Source organism: Lontra canadensis, unplaced genomic scaffold (genome assembly GCF_010015895.1).
Source record: "Lontra canadensis isolate GAN:19392208 unplaced genomic scaffold, GSC_riverotter_1.0 scaffold2, whole genome shotgun sequence".
NCBI classification, from domain to species: domain Eukaryota; kingdom Metazoa; phylum Chordata; class Mammalia; order Carnivora; family Mustelidae; genus Lontra; species Lontra canadensis.
Window position 1 is genome coordinate 3,144,738 of NW_022630996.1, and position 19,373 is coordinate 3,164,110.

The window sequence follows — 19,373 nt, forward strand, 5'->3', positions numbered from 1 at the left end:
TATAAAGTTAACCTCTTTTAAAAAAAGAGAGAGAGAGGAAGAGAGAAAGAAAGAAAGAAAAGAAAAGAAAAGGAAAGGAAAGGAAAGGAAAGAAAAGAAAGCTCTCTGGGGCACCTGGGTTGCACAGTCGGTTAAGCATCCAAGTCTTGGTTTGGGTTCAGGTCATGATCTCAGAGTCCTGAAATCAAGCCCCACATCGGGCTCTACCCTCAGCAAAGAGTCAGCTTGAGATTCTCTCTCCCTTCACTTCATGCATTCATACTCTCTCTCTCTCTAAAATAAAATATATATATATTTTTAAAAAGCTCTCACATAGTACAGTGACTAGGGAAGTCAAATAACACATATTTTTCTTACAACAGGTACTAGCTGTAAAATACATCTCCTCTTAATGTGCAAAGAAGATAATAACTCATTACATGCAACTATCAACTCTGAAGACATCAGTCTTTTAACAAAAATCAAACAATGTGTTATGATTCTAGAACAAGGAGCTAATTAAAGGACAGAACGTTGTGATTTTCACTTTGGGATATAGTTATAGTAAAGGCAGATATGAAGAACTAAAGCAGTCAGTTTGTAATGTCTATCTGTGAAATTTAAAAGAGCTAGGGGTGCCTGGGTGGCTCAGTGGGTTAAAGCCTCTGCCTTCGGCTCAGGTCATGATCCCAGGGTCCTGGGATCTAGCCCCACATTGGGCTCTCCGCTCAGCAGGGAGCCTGCTTCCTCCTCTCTCTGCCTGCCTCTCTGCCTGCTTGTGATCTCTGTCTGTCAAATAAAAAAAATAAAAAATAAAAAAATAAAGAGCTAAAATTACTCAGAAAAAAAAATATTTAGACGGTAATTCTCGGGAAGAATTTTGATGGAACTGTATAGTAATGTTTAGCATTGGACAAATTTAAATCATTATCAACATCCTGATAACAAATATAAATAAAATACCTATTATGTGGAAGCCTTAAAGTAAGCACAAGGACAACAAGAGATTTAAGAAATGCATCCTGTCCTTATTGAGCTTAAAGTCGAGCAATTAGAGATAGAAGATAGGCTTTACCATGAGTACTATGATTAATTTATACTGGCTTCCTGGAGTGCTGTATAGTAAAGGAATCTGATAGAATGCCAAAGCATTACAGGAAAGGGAGCTATTTCTATGTATTGAAGCTTGCCTTTGGAATGCGAAGGAACAGTAACATCCTATAGAGAGGCAGTATGCATAATGGTTAAAGCACAAGCTCCAGACCCAGACAGCCTAGGTTAAGCAAAAATAAGTATACTAGTGTATACTAATAATCAAACAAATATTTGTGTTTATACCCAGAGAGAATGAGAGAAAGAAAAAAGTATTTTATTGTATGAGTATATAAGTGGATCACAGATCACACACAAACTATTCCTTGCCCAGATACTAAGGAAGGATTTCACAGGGGGGAAAAAAGGATACTAAACTGTCCTGTAGGAAAGGCTAAGAACTAAATATGTGGAGTGGATGTTAACCCTAAGATGGGCTAGGATGAGCAAAAGCAATAGCTAGATTATTCCAGAACTAGGTTATTCCAGAAACTGAAACATGTGTGTGTGGGGGGGGGGGGGGCGGTTTGGTAGAACTCTTTGGATGAAGTAGAAGTTTCTTTAGAAAGCCACAGAGAAAACGGAATGCCAGGACAGGGATTATGGACATGATTTTATGTTTTAGGAAATAACTGCTATTTTTTAAACAAGAAAGTACTGTATTTTAGAAAGAGTGTCCCTTTAAAGTGTGTTGGAGGACTTCTGGAAGCTCAAGGAAAATAGCGTCAACAAATAAGAGTTCCTGTGTCAGTCCCCCCAAAATCTATACAGGTCATCAGACAGTATGTTTTAACAAAGTAGAAAGAATGTGAATTTAAAAACGAGACAAGGAAAGACAGAAACATCCTCTACCTGGTATTACAGAACTTTCCATATCTCTAGACCTCATTCAAACATTGGTGACTTAATGGATTCTACTGGTGAATGAGTCACAGCAGGACAACCAAACAGTCTGTGTTTGCTCCATGAAGAGTTATTAGCTGTAGGTTCTGAGTTGACACTAATATCCAGGGACTCAAAATGCCCACATTGGTCCAAGAGTCAGAGTGGGGAACTGTGGAAATCAGTCATATTTGGAGTCTTTCCAATAGTCCATCTTGCAATGAGTCCAACAGACCAAATTAGACAATTCTATTATTTTGCAGAAGCATACTTCACAACTGTCAAAATCTTCATAGGTGTGTGTGTGTGTGTGTGTGTGTGTGTGTGTGTGTGTCTGAGGGCTACTATAGTAGAAAAGATCAAGGACAGTGCTTCTCCCAGAATAAAGAAAACAAAAGTGATATCACAAAAGTGATATTCATTTTTGGTGCAATTCCAGAAATTAGTGCTGAGAGTAAAGACCTAAAAATGCAGGGTGTTATTCCTTTTGTATTCTGAATAACTCAACTCTTTGGCTGTCACTGGTACCTAATGGACCCTGGAGGGTGACAATATGTTATCATAAACTTAATAAGAAAGTGACATCAGTCACAGGTCCCATTGCAAGAATGGTTATCTTCACTCGTACAAATCACTGGAGCCCCTTACACTTGGTACACATTTATGCACCTGTTGAGCTGGTGAATGTTTTCTTCTCAATCCTAATTAAGAATGACAATCAGAGGGGCACCTGGGTGGCTCAGTAAGTTAAGCGTCTGTCTTCAGATTCCAGGTCATGATCCTGGAATCCCAGGATCAAGCCCTGCATTGGGCTCCATGCTCAGCAGAGAGCTGCTTCTCCCTCCGTCCCTCACTCCGCTCGTGTTCTCACTCTCTCTCTCAAATAAATGAACAAAATCTTTTAAAATTAAAAAAAAAAAAGAAAGACAATAAGAAGAAGATGACCTTTCTCTGGCAAGTACAATAGCAGTACGTCCTCTCTGTCTTACCTCAGAGGTGTTTCTATTCTCTTCATCTCTGTCATAATGTAGTCTGCAGAGCCCTCCTTGTACTCCCAGAAAAAAATCAGGCTAGTATTTAACATGACTGCATTATGCTAAATCAACCTGGCAAAGTAGTATTCTGTTTGTAAGATTTAGGAAGACACACGTATGTTGGCAGGTAAGGACAAATCCCATGAATAGCCAGGGGCCTCCTTGTCAATAACATTGTCAGGATTCTGTGTTCTAAAACACGTCAAGATACCACCCATAAAGTGAGAGACATGTAGCAACAGATTTTTTTGTGTGGCTAAACAAGTTGTGCATCAAATATTCACTTGGATATCCCCATCTCATTAAACTTTTGAATGTCTTCTTTTTTTTTTTTTTAAAGATTTTATTTATTCGACAGAGAGATCACAAGTAGGCAGAGAGGCAAGCAGAGAGACAGAGGAGGAAGCAGGCTCCCTGCCGAACAGAGAGCCCGATGTGGGACTCAATCCCAGAACCCTGAGATCATGACCTGAGATGAAGGCAGAGGCCCAACCCACTGAGCCACCCAGGCGCCCCTGAATTTCTTCTTTTATGGCAGAGCTCAGCAAACTTTTTCTTTAAAAGGCCAGGTAATAAATATTTTATACTTGTGGACTGCATTCTGTCTTTTGCAACTATTCAACTTGCCATTATAGCATGAAGCAGCTAGAGACAATCAGCTTCATGGTGTTCCAATAAAACTTTATTGACAGCGAGACATAGTTTGTTATAGTTTGTTAATTTATATTTTATGATATACCAGGAAGTCCCAGCATCCCAAGTTTCTTGACTCTGGAATCTGGGTTTAAATTAACACCCTGTCCCAGGAGGAGAAATTGAACACAACTGGATGGCAAGCTAGGTTATGCCCTACTTAGAGAACAACCTCTCTGATCTCATCTAAATATTTCACTAATGGAGTACAACATCAAAAAATTCAGAGACCACATTTTAATCCTAAATACTCTGTAAATATGAAATGAAATTGTAAATATCTGTAAATATGAAATGTTATACATGAAAGACTCTTCATGTATAGTTTCCATATAGAGTAGGGGCACAGGGAATATCTGTGTAAGACATCTCAAAATTTCAGTGCATTCTGCTTTATGGCTATATGAAAAGTTTTTTATGAACTTTGCTTCCTGGGATGACATCATGAAATCTGTTTTTGCTATGGAAAAGCAATAATGCTTCCTCTCAATGTCACAAATCTAAATATGCAATGTTTATGATCCTTCTTCGTACTCACCGTCCTCCAAATGAAATACTTCCTCATATTTAATGTTTATGATTAAACAATCATCTTTCAATGTGCATTTAGTTGTGTGTTCATTATCTCGCACATCAGCGTCGTCCATCTTAAGTCATAGGTACAGATGATACCTGAAGTTCACATCTCCATATCTTATGTTGAATACAACCCATGGCTAACACAAAGTTCAGAAAGATGATCAGCCCAGGCCCTGATGATTGTGATTTTCTATGACAGGAAACTCTCAGCATGACAAAAGGGGAATATAAGGTCATCATTCTACCTCTAGACAGACCTTACAATACTTCAATCACCCCCAGACAGGTAACAAATTCCTTTCCCCATTTTTGCTAGGATATTGTGAGTTGCTTATTACTTCTCTTCTAGGGGCAATTGATTTTACTTATACACTCCATGTCATCATTACCGTCTGAGTAATGTTAATGCACCCTCACTATTATAAACTACTTCATTTTTGCTTAATGATTTCCCACCCCCACAAACATTGAGAATCAGTAATTTTTAACTCTTGTCCTGCTCTTCCATTTACCGTTTGTGGATTTTAGGCAAATCACTTCTTCCTGACCCTTAGCTTTCCATCTATTGTAAATACTCAGTTACAACACTCTAAATTCATGAAATCCCTCCAGTGGTATTTGACCACTGGTTCTTTCTTGCAAACTTTAACATGTTGGCCTACAAAATGAGAAGTGTTTAAAGTTGATATTATCTTAAAATTCATCTTTAAACTTCAGTTTTCCTCAATTGACAGTATTTCCTTTAGACCCTGTGTAGTTTTCTCTCTCTCTCTCTCTCTCTCTTTTTTTTTTTTAACAATATAAGCAATGTGCTTGACATATTGACCACTTCAACTTTTGCACTTCTTTGATTTCCAAAATGTAAACTCTATCTTTTTTGGTGCTGTTTTCTAGGTTCTCATCTAGCCTTCCCTTCAATGTCCATATTCTTCAGGGCTCTGTCCTCGATGTCTTTCTCCAGTTGCCCCATACAACCCTCCATCCACACACCTGGTTTCAAGGGCCATCCATGCATGGATGACTGCTTATCAACATCTCCAGCCTCTACACTTCCAGATCTGCACCCCTTCGTTCTGCTGTCCCCTTGATGTCTCCAATCAAGTGTGGTACAAGCACTTTCAATGCTATCTGCCTGACACACGCTCATCATCATTCTGCTTCTTCTTCTGTGTGCCCCATGCTTTTTCAGAGTTGCATCGTTCCCCCAACTGCTCAAGCCACAAAACTGCAAGTCATCTTTTCATATTCCATTCTCAATTCCTACATCCAACTAATGTCTCTGGAGACTGTGACGGGAGAAGATACAAGTGGGACAGTTTTGCTTTTGGATCATGCAACAGGCCTATATGGACAAAACCTTCCCCTCCACTCCAGAGAGGACATGAGGTTTGGTCCATGTGAGAACAAGTTCATGAATTCGTTCTGTAAAAGTAGAATCCCATATTTAAACACCATAGTCTTTAAATTTGAAACTTACTTCCAGGCTGAAATTAGCGAAGTGATCTAATGGGATGCTCATCTCACTAACCGGCTGCATTTACTTTTGTTAATTTAGTATGAACATGCACTAATCCAACCGGAAATAGTTTTATCTTTATTCAAGTTAAAACAATAAAAAATACACAATTTGATCTAACTGTGGTTGTTTGAAAGAAGCAATCTGGAAAGAGATCCTGTGATTTGAGGTTTGTGCCAAATTAGAGAATTATAGAAAATTCTACTTTCTGTTAGCTTATAAGATTCAATTTCCTTCCTCCATATAAGGCCAAGGATTCATTACCCATGTTGATTTATTCCATGTCAGGTGACTGCAAAATTTCAAAAACACAAACAGAAACAAAGTTCTGACTCTTATAGTTTCTCTTCAGAGAAACCTCATCAGAAAAATATTTACATAAGAACATGCATGGAAGTACTTTTAAGCATAGAAATTGCAGCCACAATGAACAGGATTTAAAAGCGTTTTTTATTTTGCATTTTTACAAAGTGTTGACTGTGTGCTAGGCACTGTTTTAAGTACTTTATAAGTACAGTCAGTCCTTGAACAATGAAGGGCTTAAGGGCACTGACTCTCCCACACAGTCAAAAATTGCATATAACTTTTGACTCCCCAAAAACTTAATTATTTTTTAAAATTTTTATTTATTTATTTAATAGAGAGCATGAGCAGGGGGAGGGGCAGAAGCAGAGGCAGAGGGAGAAGTGAACCCCACTGAACAGGGAGCCCAATGGGGTGCTCAATCCCAGGTCCCTGAGATCACGACCTGAGCCGAAGGCAAACGCTTAACTGACAGCCATCCAGGTGCTCCAAAACTTAACTATTAGTACTCTGCTGTTGACCAGAAGCCTTACCAAGTACATAAACAGGCAATTAAACATACTTTTATATGTTACACATATTATATACTGTGTTCTTACAACAAAGTAAGCTAGAAAAGAAAATGTTAGTGAGAAAATCATGAGAGACAAAATACATTTACAGTACTGTACTATATTTATTTTAAAAAAAATCCATGAGTAAGTGGATCCCACAGTTCAAACCTGTGTTGTTCAGACACCAACTGTACTAATTTATTTAATCTTCAGAATAAACCCATAAAAGAGATGTTTATAAAGTCTGTAAAATGAAACAGTGCCCATTTTATAGATTAAGAAACTGATGCTCAGAGAAGTAACTTGCCTAAGATTCCACAGCTAGTAAGAAGTACAACTAGGATTCAAAGCCAGGCTGTTGGGTGGTAGAGGGCACTTGCTTAATCATAATGCTATGGTGAGAATATTTCTTAACCTGATTTCAATCAAACTCAACAGACATAGGCTGTATTTCTTAGGGAATGTTCAGGATAGTCAACTTACTCTATCTGAATTTTCAGATGTATGGCAAAGCACTATAAAAATCTTCACAACCTGTATGCAAATTATTCCTGTACTGTCTTCTTCCTTCTATTAGGCACAGGAGAAATGGTTTCCCTGCTATCCAAGTATCTGTCAGAAATTAGTTCCTAGAAGATATATTTCTGTCTTAAATTTAACTTCAACAAGATCAAGGTGATATTCAAAGATGAGATTATTTAGAAGTGGCTCAGGACATAACAGCACTAGAAATGAAATGTAGTCAAAGTTTCTAAAAAGACTCACAAAGAACAGAAATTTTGTCCTAAAAAAGAAATGCTTGGAAATGCGGAATACATGCATTAATGATTCACAAAGTCTGTAGCACTACATAAAATGTTCCTAGCCAGAACCTGGCCATGTGGCTTTAAATGAATTTGGAGAATAATTTTATAAATATCAGGTGTGTTTCATCTGTGAAAGACACCCACACGAGGGCATTTGTATGAAAGCAATTATTGTAACATGTGTTTTTAATGCTGACATATACCCAAAATTGAATCTTAGAGACAATGTCCTAATTTTGGACATTAATAATTATTTTTTATTTCTCTAGGCCGCTCTACAGGAGCTAAGATAATTTTGTAAAATTTAAGCATGACCACCAATTTGCTTAGTAACATGCTGAGGGAAGCAAATCAATGGAATACAGTTGTACATTCATATTTAAAATAAAACTAATTCTAAGATATTAACTAAAAACACTATGGTATCATTACTCTTCAGCTTATCAGGGTTTATACAAACTGCAAAGGTAGAATTCTGTGGCTTTTATTTACTTCACATTTCTTGCAGACAACATTTTTGCTCAATGAACAAAGTCAGCTAAACCGGACACTTCATATATACTTCTTCTCTATCAACTAAATTTTGGGGTCAAATGAAGGCTCTTCAGTTCCTTACTGAGTGTGCCTTGCAGAATGGCCTTGTGACTGACAGGTAAGGTCAAAGCAGCCTGCTGCCAACCCAGAGGCCACAAGCGCCTCTTACACGTCCCCACTGTGATTCCTGTCACTGCCACCACATGGCTGGTGGCTCTTTGTGTTACATACAAAAAAGCTAGACAATATATTGTTCCCCACATATAAGGGCTTCAGAATAATGGAACAAGTTTGTAATTAAGGCAGCATTGTTTTATAAAATATAATTCATGATTAATAAATTCCGTAAGATCTGACTAAACACAGAAGTGAATTTCCCTCAAATACCTCTGGAGAGAGAATTTTAAATTACATGCTTACTTTTAATTAAATATTCTTGACTATCAAGACTTACTTAGCTCATCATTAGGCAAACCAATCCTCAGTAACTTTGCTGGTTATTTATCCATACTTCTTTCATAGATCTGATCACTTAGAGTGTGATCTCTCTGGAAGGAAGCTTTTCTATTATCTAATCATGCATTCTTCTAGCCCCTACCAGAATTTTTGGCATACGGTAGATTCCTGATACAGTGGATGTACAGTGTGTGCTATATTCCTGGCCTCCTAGAGACATAGGATCACAGTAGAAGACCTGGCTTCAAAAAGCTTAAAATCAGGGGTGTCTGGGTTGCTCAGTGGGTTGAAGCCTCTGCCTTCGGCTCAGGTCATGATCTCAGGGTCCTGGGATCGAGCCCCACATCGGGCTCTTTGCATGGCAGGGAGCCTGTTTCCCTTCCTCTCTCTCTGCTTGCTTCTCTGCCTACTTGTGATCTCTGTCTGTCAAATAAATAAATAAAATCTTAAAAAAAAAAAAAAGCTTACAATCAAATCAAGTATATCAAGGCAGTGTAGCAGATTTTTTTGTGAGTATATGTCAAATCATGGGTGAGGATTTGACATAGACGGTACACCTGCCTTCGATGGAAGAAAAGGCAGTGCCTTAAAGTGCTCAGGTTAGACAGGAATGTGTTAGGAGGAGAGTAATATGTGCAAATTACCAAAGATGCAGGACAACAACAGTCCAAGTTTCAAGTAATCTAACTCGAAGGGCATAGTGTACGAGAATGGTGGAAGTTGGAATAGGGTCATGTAAGAGATGTGGTAAAAGACTGGCACAGCAGAGCCAAAAAAAATTTCAACGAAGTGGAAGAGTCTGGATTTTACCAGGAAGGCTATGACAAATAGCCAAAAGTTACTAAGTAGTAAACTAACAGGATTGACTGGGATTTGGGAAAGAACTCCTAAACAATGCAGAGATTGAATTGAAGGGGATTGAAAGATGCTGCAGTGACTCAGGAAAAAAAAAAAAAATAGCCTAAATTATAGCAGTGACAGTAGAAAAGAAGAAGAAAATATATATTTTTAAAGATTTCTATTTATTTATTTGAGAGAGAGAGGGAGTGCTTGTGTGGGGAGAGCAGAGGGGAGGGACAAGCACACTCTGCCCTGAGCACGAAGCCCAATGCAGGGTCTGATCCCAGGACCCTGAGATCACGACCTGAACTGACATTAAGAGTTGGATGCTCAACCGACTGAGCCACCCAGGTGCCCTGGAGGAAGAAAACATTCTAAGAGATACTGTGGAGATGGAATAAATAAGGCTTCAAACCAGTTATTAAAACAGTGAGAGAACAGAAGGATAGTTAGGTCTGCTACAGTTCTAGTCTGTTCATCATTGTTGATCTTGAGAAAGGCTATGAGGAGAAGAGTAAATTTAGTCGATTACAAGAGGAAAGAATTGATGAGATCTAAATGTGCTGTGTTTGGTTGCACTGTTAGGGGACAGCAAAGAATAGTGGTTAAGAGAGCAGACTTTCCATCAAATGGGGTGATCATAATAGCACCTGTCACATAGGGTTATTGCAAGTGTTAAGTGAGTTAATATATAAATTTCATAAGGCAAGGCCTGATAGGTACATGTTATCTAATAATACTCTTCACTGTCATTATTTTTATCCAAGGCACCCAAGCAGTTTTAGATGGGTTCTAAAACTCAGTAGAAAAATGCGAGCCAGTAATTCCTCCACTAGAGATCATCATCACTGGGCAGTGCTCTTCAACCAAGACTATGCATCAGAATCATCCAGAAGCATTAGAAAACATCCTTGTCTAGTATTTTCCCCCTCAGTATTACAGGGTATTACAGGGTATTCCCCTGGTGATTCTGACGTAAAACCACCAGAGAGAGCACAGGTAGGTGGACATGGAAGACGGAAGCAAATGCTAGGTAAGATCTCACTAGAAGAATAGGCAAAATGACAAGAGTTCTTAACGTTCAAGGTTTCCAGACAAAATTCATCATTTTTCTAATATGACCAGCTCTTTCTCCAGATTTGGTAATGTTACTTATCATAATGGGACTATGGACAAGTAGGAACCACAGTCTGATGGACAAGCACAGAGATGCTAGAACCTACTGTTTTGGACCACCTATGACGAGATGTGGGAAAGCCAGTAACTACTCCCACCGTTAGTCAGGCTGAGGCAGAATTCAAGCAGGGTTTGAGAGCGCTGGGGACTAGAGAAGATTCCAGGCATGATTCTTCACTAAGAGGAAGTTGCCCCTGGACATGCAGAAGCAAGCAAAAACTCTACCGGCACCCTCCAGCTGGTAACAGCAAAGGTGGTAGAGCCTCTCACCTGAACATAGTGCATTTACACCCTGGGCCCACAGGCAAATGAGGACAGGGATGAGGAACAGTTCTCTACACAGGAGAGCAATAAACGTGAGTGCTCCCTCCTCACATTTGAAAGGACTTGTTTGTACCAACAATGTCTTTTGACCTGGTCTTCCAGGTGGTCCACAGGACATTACAGACCCATGCTTTTTGAAGAAACAGTGCCAAGAAGACCAAAAGCATTAGGAATCAGACCTACTGAGACCAGACACTACCAGAGCTGAGCGTAACAGCAGAGAAAGCAGACCTCCTCTTTCTTTCCCAACCCCTTATACAGGTGCATGAAATCACAGGCTATCTGTGGTAGCACTTTCTTTGGAAGTCAGAACCCTTCCTGCTGTGTTACAGAAAGTACACCATACCTCTGGACCAACAATTATCAACAGAAACACCTAATGGGAAGTCATTAATTCACAAAGATCACTGTTATTTGGGAAGCTTTCTATAACTATGCCTTGATCTGTTATATGCAGATGCTAACAAGTAGGCCAAACTAGTTATAAATGTCTAAATCTAAAACTAGGATTTTTCCCTCTTTATTTATAGGGTGCATTTGGAAACAATAAATACAATAGTCTGGTTTGGCTAACTGTAGAATAAATACAGGAAATAAACTCAAAATAATGCGGGGAAATGGTTTGGAAGATTATGTTGTGCCCTGAGTCTCAACGAAAAGAGTGAAAACTAAATTCAGTACCGTGCAGAGACTGGTACTGTACAGCATCACAGTGTTTTTTGAACAACTCATCCCCTCCATTCCACAAGTATTTCAAAAGCCCCTACAATGTTCCAGAGGCTGGGATATTAACAGTTAAAAACAAAGGTGACAAAGTGGTTGCCATCACGGGGCCTAAAATCAAGTTGAGACAGAAAATACACCAAGTTAAATGCACATATCTGGGGTTAACAAGCACTATGAAGTTATACATAGTAGAATGAGAAGGAATGAAAGTGGTGGTGGAGGGGGCTATGTTCTCTTTTATGTGGCACTATTTTATCCAGATGGCTTTTCTGATAAGGGGATATTGGGACCAGACCTGAGGCAGTAAAGCAGTGAGCCATGTGGATGTGTGGGGAGAGACAAAGAAGGATAAAAGTACAAAGTCCCCAAGAACAGAAAGAAGGCAGCCAAACCTTTGTTGACCTAATTTTGGATTCTAACTGCCTACCCGAATATTCTTACATAGATAGTGACATTATTTATACAAGATTTGTTTTGTGTTTTGTCTGTTCTGTTTTTGATAGATACTACTTTTCACAACATGGGTTCCTTGGGAAGGAGGAGGAAGAGGAAAAAAAAAAGAAAAGATCCTCTCCATCCTCTCTGTCCTCTACAAAGATTAGAGCCAAAATAGCTGTTTAACAAATCTACCACCACCATTGCTGTCTCCTAAGCCCTACTATCATTTTTTAGTAGACCTATTTTCTCTTTTATTGTCTGTCAACTGAGGATATATGAGAGAAGCCCTTTATTGTTATATGAAACATTCCCTGCAATTTGGGAAGACTGAGTTTTCTTTTTGTACTTCTAATTATGAAAGGGAACCTGGACACAGCATGATTGAAGATATCAAACAGCTGTGATGAACATTTCTGATACTTTTGATTCATTAAAAAGTGTATTTGCTCCTTTCTGAGTAACAGCTTCTGAGAATTTCTGTAACACAATGATGTTCTGACCAGCTTGATAGTTTCAGGGGTGCAAAACTTCATTTTCTCAGCATTTTGAATAGAAGCACGAAGTTACATGACTTTCTGGATGTTTTAAAGGACACAAAACACCTCAGAGAAAATTGTTTCTTAGTTATAGCTTCTGAGAAGCTAGCTAGAGTTTCAAGTTTACTGGTGTCTTTTCAAATTTGGAATATTCGAAATCTGTTTTTTTTTTCCCCCACCATGTCACCGTAAGTCTAACCCTCTTTACTCGCTTGATATTTCCTCTGTTCAATGCAACTTCAGTCCAACGGTAACTCTTCATAATTTACAACTCTTCTAGAAACAAAGGGCAAAGGAAATCTAGCAGCAAATACTGTCAAACAGAGCATTCTTTCTTGCCTCTGATGAAGTAACTTTCTGGAAGATATAAAAATGGCAATATCAAAGAGGAGAAGTATGGTTTTGAATTCTACCTTGACCTAATTACTGAACTTGAACCAAGTCCAGCTTCAAACCATGACAGCGTTGGTAAGATAAGGCAGTATTATATGACATGCTCCCCAAGACACCAGGAACTTCCCTGTTTAAAATATAAACATTTTCATAGATACTCTAGGAGTAATCCATTCCTTTGGGGTACATGTTACTTTATCGCCACAATTGCCTACAAATCCCATTTATGGAAGAGTACACATCTGAAATACAGGTCATTTTAATTTAAGTCTACGCAGCACTTCTCCTGGATACTCGAGTAATAGGACACAGGAATATTAAGGAAATAGCAGGCAAAAATATTTAACATGGAGGAAAATGCTGGTCAAACCACACTAAGTCCAATGTTTATCCTAGAGGCAGCCCTGTGAGAGACAAATGGTGAAAATTCTGGCTTTTCTACAGCCTTAGTGTAACCACAGAGGATGGGAGAAGGGAATCAGGCACCTAGTGAGTTGGCTTCTCCTTTAGAAATACGGACATAGGGCCAACATGCCCAGCCATTTTCATCAAATTAAATCTGAACAGAACACCCACTTGGATGGTTTCAGTCTATAGTAATTTTAAGTGCATGTTTTATGTCTTCTCTGACACCAAAGAGCACTGCAATAAAAAGGTGACAATTTGCCACTTGCAGGCAAGTGAAAAGCAGAAAATTACTCCAACCTGGCAGAATAGGTTTTTTGAAAATATTAGGATAGCTGCCTTAAAGATGGCAACAATCTACAGGTCTGAATCCCAAAGAATAAAAGATAGGCTGTACAATGTAAAGGTTGTAAAAAAATTGCCCATAACCATAAAAGTCTCCGTAGCATAAACATTTTTTTTTGCTTTGTTTTCTTAGCTCACACCATGTGTCAGCAAAAGATTAGTATCGTCATTATTTTGTTGCCTTCTTCATTATCCAAATGCTTTATAGACATTGATTAGTTAACTGTACGATCCCTGCCAGAAAGGCCAGTATGATTAACCTGAAGGCAGAGCTGGAGTGCCCCAAGGTTAAGTGATTCATCCTTCCCTCCAAGGGTATCAGTGGCGGACAAGGTCTCAACTCTGGAGTCCCTCTGCCTGAAGTTGCTTCTATCCCGGCTGACAGATGTAACAGGAAAATGCTTCTTCTTCCCTAGCAGAACTGATGCCAGAAAAGACTGGAGATTGAACACACTGACTGGTAAAGAATGAAGAGTTATCCTGGCGAGATTCTCTATTCAAATAGAGTAGGTACATCTGGGTTAACTTCCCCATCTGCAGCCAGTGGAGGAGTTTCCTGTTAGAGTTCTTAAACGTTCTCATGCAACAATCTGTTCCTTCTCTAAATATTTACTGAGACACCATCATGTCCCAGAGGAATGTTCTAGGCTCCAGGGACACTGAAGTGAATTTGAGATCCAAGGTCCTGCTCTCATGAAGCTTATTTCCTAGTGGGCTGAAGCTAACAATAAAAACACTGAAGAAACAAGAATCATAACAAACAGTGTGAGAACGGGGAGAGAGTTAACACGGGATAATGGGTAACTGAGCCTGGGTGATTTTTCAATGAGGTACTAAGGGAAGGAGCCTCTAAGAAGGTGGCCCCTGAGAGTAAATGGCAAGAAGGAACTTGGGAAAAGGAAACCGAAGACCATTTTTGGAAGAAATGAAAGCCAAAAGAGAAGACTTAAAGTGGAAATGACCTTAGTAAGGCCCAGAACCCGAGCACAACTCCTCATGTCTGGGAGATGGTGAACAATGGAGTGAGTGGAATAATTTAAGATGAGAAAAATTAGAGGGCCAGAATGGGGATGTCAAAGAAAGGAGTTCTTGAAATGTTAATGTAATAAAATCTTAATCCTATTTGTAAAACATGACTTTGGCTATTATTTTGGGGGGAAAGAGCAAAAGGAGGGAAACCAATTAGCAGGATGTAGGAGGGCTCAGGGAAGATGTGGTGATTCCTGAACTAGGAGGGCAGCAGTGAGCTTGGAGATCATTGGATGGACTTATTTAGATTTTGATGGTAGAAGTTGTTAGGATTTGTTAATAAGTTTGAGAAATACGGTAGCATGGAATCAAGGACAACTCCTGCATCTTCAGGTAGAAAAATGAAAGACAGCTATTAGTAAATGTTGAAAGCTAAGGCTTGCCAAATGCATTTCAATTTGGAAAATGCAAAGCACCAGAAAAAGAAAACATCCCACATAGTCTGGGAGGTCAGGAAGGCTTCTTGAGGAATGGACTTAAAAACTAGGGTCTGAAAGACTTAGCTGGAAAAAGGCTGTGACTGTCACTGAGATATAAAGTCAAAATTCATATATCATACACAACAATTTACAGACTATAACCATTATGTCTCCTCCTTCAAGTTCTGGAGACAGAGTGCCTGGTCAACTGTTTGACTGGCCCTCGGGCAGGTGTCTAGTCCTAGCTCATTCTGTTGTAGCTTGGGAAATCAGAGTGTGTCACAGGGCCTGCAGTTCCCAAGGACTAAGAGAGAGACCATCGCGCTAAAAGAGAAGTTGGGTATGACAGCAAATTGACTTATGTGTATAATATAATCCTCCATTCACCTTTGCACTCACGGAGCTTAGCAGAGCACCAGGCATACAGGAAACACTCAATGTCAAGTGATTAAATGAATAAAGCAATTAAAGAGACAGGAGGCAATCTGGGTCTTAAGTAGTAAGGAAATCTATATCCCAGATCAATCACAACCATCTTCCAAATGGACTACTCCCTCCACTCCCACAATCTTTGGAAATCGTGCCTCACTAACAGACATGTTAACAATATGAGGATGGAAATAGTTCAGTTATTATTGACACCTGAAGTTTCTCACATCTGACTCCCATGCTTCTCAAGCTTTGCAGAAGGTAAGAATCACCCTGGCCAACTTCCAAGCTCTCTCGTTTCAGTACAACCTGAGTGGGAACCCAAAAATATGAATGTTCGTATGATCCAGCCATTCTGCTCTGGCTGCATATCCAAAAGGAGTGAAAGCAGGATCTTGAAGGGGTATTTGTATGCTTATGTTCACAGCAGCATTAGTCATAATAGTCAAATGTGGAAGAAACTCAAATTTCTATCCATAAATTAGTGGACAAATGAAATGTGGTATGTACATACAATAGGACATTACTCAGCCTTAAAAATAAGGAAAATGTTTACATACATACAACATGAATGAACCTTGAGGGCATTATGCTAAGAGAAATAAGCCAGTCACAAAAGGACAAACGTATTATTCCACTTATCTGAGGTGTCTAGAGTAGTCAGACTGACAGAGGTGGAAAACAGAATGGTGGTAGCTGAGGGGGAGAAAGATGGGGAAGTTGTTTGATGGGTACGGAGGTTCATTTCATAAGTTGAGGAAGTTCTGTAGATTGCACAACACCGTACATATCTGTAACATTATTCAATATGACACTTACAAGTGGTTAAGATAGGGGCACCTGGGTGGCTCAGTTGGTTAAGTGTCTGGCTTGGGCTTGGGTCATGATCCCAGGGACCTGCGATCAAGTCCCGCACAGGGTTCCTTGCTCTCTGGAGAGCCTGCTTCTCCCTTTCTCTCTGCCTGCTGCTCTCCCTGCTTGTGCGCTCTCTCAAATAAATAAATAAAATCTTTTTAAAAATGGTTAAGATGGTAAAGTTTATGTCATGTGTATTTTACCACAATTTGAAATAAAAAGAATATGCATTTTGGCATGCCTGGATGGCTCAGTCAGTGGAACATCCCACTCTTGGTTTTGGCTCAGGTCACAATCTTAGTGTTGTAAGAGCAAGCCCCAAGCCAGGCTCCACGCTCAGTGGGTAATCTGCTTGAGATTCTCTCTCTCCCTCTCCCTCCACTCCTCCTCCACTTACATACCCCCTCTCTCTAAAGTAAATAAGTAAATCTTTTAAAAGAATGAATATAAATTTTAACAATGATCCCAAGTGATTACATTTATTTTAGGAAACACCACCCTTGGGGCACCTGGGTGGCTTAGTGGGTTTAAGCCTCTGCCTTCAGCTTAGGTCATGATCTCAGGGTTGTGGAATCGAGCCCCAAGTCAGGTTCCTGCTCAGCAGGGAACCTGCTTTCTCTCTCTGTCTACTTGTGATCTCTGTCAAATAAGTAAATAAATAAAATCTTTAAAAAAAAAAAAAGAAGAAGAAGAAGAAACACCATCCTATAGTGGGTGCTTTCCCACATCACCTCTTTATTGGAATCTTGTAGCTGCATATCTGTTTTTTCTGGCTCTGATCTCTCCCTATCCTGATCCATCCTGTTCTTTAATCCATGTAACTTTCCCTTTTCCCCCAAACAATGATTTCTGTTTAATATAGATAGATTGTGATCATAATAGAAGAATAGAATGGAATGAAAGAAAACAAAAAAAGTTGTGGTCATATGATGACATAAAGGCTGCAATGTTTAGTATGTTTATATTTGAATTACAGATTTGAATTCTATCTTTTCAATGGTTTTACCTCCTCAAATTTGAGGACTTTTGATTAATTGGACCTATGAAAGAATCCGATTTATTTTCTTCCTCTAAAATACAAACACTGCCCGCTGACAAACGTGGTCATAGGTGGTTTCAATGTAACATCTTTGCATTGAGGATTTTCACCACAGACATTTTCACTGCATAACTAACAGGCCAGAAGACAACATTGCCATAAAAGATAAAACAATGAAGGATAAAAGAAGGACATAATGAAACATGAAAAAATTAATTTTCAACTTCTTCCTTCATTAGAGGTATCAGTTTCCAAAATACTAGGATGCATATTTGTAACTGAGTTTTGTAATGCGTTGGGGAAGACTTCTACACTCTTGTGCATTCTTGGTATACTGGTGTGTGTCTCTTGAGAGGCACTCCTAAGTTCCATGGGGAACGTGGAAGAAACGCTAACACTGTAATGCATGTATGACTGAGTTTTTTAATCACACCTGACTGGTTAGCTCGTTCTAGTGCAGTCTCCTAGGCAATCATGGCTTCACAGTCTCTTACTTCACCTTTCCAGTAAGTTTCATCACCGTATTTTTCCATCAAGTCGATCTACATAGCTGTTATCGTCTGCTATTTTAAGATCACCGTGTCTACACATCACCGTGTGGACCGTCACGAGGGCTAACTAAGTTTTTACATAATATAAAAATGGGAAATTTGTCAATGAAGAAATGAAACCAAACTGTCAAACAGTTAGTTTGTCTTTTATGGCAACACTGCCTTACAGCCAGCTAGTTATGTCGTGAAAACATTTGCAGCAAAAATGCTCGCAGCAAAGATGTCTACTTCAAAGATAACTTATGGCGAAAATGCCAGACATACACAAACACTCCTCATGTCCTCTGCTCACCTACCTCCCCATGTTTTCCAAGGCTCTTTTTCACAGGACCTGCTCCTCTCTGAACGGAAATCCAAAAATGAGAAGACTCAGGAAGCCTGGTTTCAAACCATTCTTTTCCACAAACAAGCTGTATAAATGCAAGCCATTTTCTTAGCTTCTCTGAGATCCATTGTTCCCAGCTGTAAAAGTCAGAGTACTGACTCGGATTAGTGGATTTCAAACTTTTTAATGATCACTCCCTGTAAAAAAGAGGTTTTACCTGGCAAAGAAGTTTCACAAAATTTCCACACTGCTTCCACTGACTCTTACTGAATGTTGTGCACACTGATATTTTATCTCCCAATCTGTCTTGTTACATCCTATATTATTTTTTTCTTTGAAAAAAAAAAAAAAGTTGGTTACAACCCTAATTTTCACAACACTCTGCCACATCAGAGCCCCAATTCAAAAAACACAGATGTAGAGGTCTTTCTGGTTTTTCCAGTTCTAATGTTCTATGATAATAAATAAATACTGAGTTTCTTCTGCATAACTGTGTGTTTTCCCTATTTGCATGTTGTCAATTGTACAGATAAATTCTTGGGAGTGAAATAGGTTTCCTAAAATTCTATGACAACTCTAATAAAACAGCATAGAGTCCTATTGCAAATTCATAAATTAATAATTCATATATTAAAATAGCTTATTTAATAAGAACATAAGCCAGTAGAAAAGAAATTGGATTCCTTTCCTCATTTTCTCACTGAACCAAGTACAACTTATATCTCAACTATTCTTACCATGATTAAGGAAGAAGCACTTCAGTGGAAGGGATATCCCTTCATATCTTGGTTAAACCATTGGCTCTCAACTCTGACTGTACTTTAAAATCATCTGGAGAAGTAAAAAGAATAATTTCCTGACCTCACTCTAGAATTATTAATTCAGAATATAAAGAGAAGTACTGATTATCAGTATTTTCAATCTCTCCAAATCAGAGCTGAGAACAATTAGATGAGTTGATACAACATAAAGTCACCATCCTCTGAGTATCCACTCAAGTCCGGTGACAGAAACTAATCAGGGTGATGGGACACACTGTTGATTTAACATTCCCTTTTAATTCCATGACCCCATATTCTTCACTGTTGTGGGCTCAATGTACCATCCCCTCAATA